The sequence below is a fragment of the Anoplophora glabripennis genome, unplaced genomic scaffold (genome assembly GCF_000390285.2).
Source record: "Anoplophora glabripennis isolate ALB-LARVAE unplaced genomic scaffold, Agla_2.0 scaffold2074, whole genome shotgun sequence".
Classification (NCBI taxonomy): Eukaryota; Metazoa; Arthropoda; class Insecta; order Coleoptera; family Cerambycidae; genus Anoplophora; species Anoplophora glabripennis.
The window spans coordinates 14,356-15,660 of NW_019418154.1; positions in this window are offsets into that span (position 1 = coordinate 14,356).

Consider the following 1,305-nt stretch of genomic DNA (forward strand, 5'->3'; position numbering starts at 1 on the left):
TTTGCATTTGGCAATCTTCCCTAAAGTATCCGTATCCCAGTAGTGGAAAGAAGGATGGCCCTTTTTAAAATAGTGTGGTAAATAACAATATACATATAAATGGTCTTCCAAGGCCTAGTATTTTTTTACTGTGCGTAGTTACTCGTAGCTATCAGACGAGTTTTAAATTATGTAGTCACGATGAAACGGCCCCTGATAATGGAGACACTGAAATTAATTACTTCGTTTTTCTCCCCTTTATTTTGTCTCTTGGCTTACCACCACCAATTCTTTTTATTATTATTATTTTTTTCATTGTTGAAAACACAACAGAGTAATAAATTAAACAGCGTTCTTTTTAAGCGTTTTATTTTTTCCTCCAAATTATATTTTTTTATTTTCTATCTCAGGTTCAGTTTGATCTGATTCTCCTCACGATTAATGTTTCAGTTTGACTTTGACCCCCCTTACAAATTACTGTATTCCATACAATGTTAATTTTTTAAATTTCCATGTTATTGTCACCTCTGACAGACGCTCAACAAAAAAAAAAGGACAGTAAAATATTGTTGACATCACAGAACCATCACTTGAATAGTAGAACTAGTTACTTCTCCATTATTCGCTATTATGATATGCCTTCCTTATGCACTACAGGCATATTTAAGATCTAACAAAAAATATTTTAGGATTAGGACAATTTGGCCTGTTGCAAGTCCTGATTCTATACTAGCTCTAGGACACCAAAACATAACTTATAATATTCTTTAGATAAGTTCCATATTTATGCATTTATTTATTTATATGTTTATTTATTTATTTAAAATACTCATCCAACAGGCGATGCCCAATAACAGGATATGTTAAGTCTAGTAATAAAATGTAAAAAAAGTTAAAAGAGAAAAATTAACTATGAAAAAAAATTAAAATAGTACAAACTTACAAATAGCACAAATATAAAGAACAAAATAAAAAGGCAACAAATTATAAGACATATATGACTACATAAGTAAAGCATTTTATATACCATTAGCCAAACAACAAAAAATATTATTTTCTATCACACTGTACTTGGAAACAATTTGATACAGTGGTGATGCTACTAGGATGTTACTACGTGCTGCAGGTAGACTAAAAACGGTATTACTTCTAGTTGACAGTCGTGGTACTTTGATATTAATATTACTCAACACGCATAGACAGTCCAAAATGTTATTTAGATCTTTATACAAAAACATTACTTGAAAAACAGATCTTCTTTTAGCAAGGACATGAATATTGAAACGCTCAAGTAATAGATCATGCGGAAAACCCTGAGGAGGATAT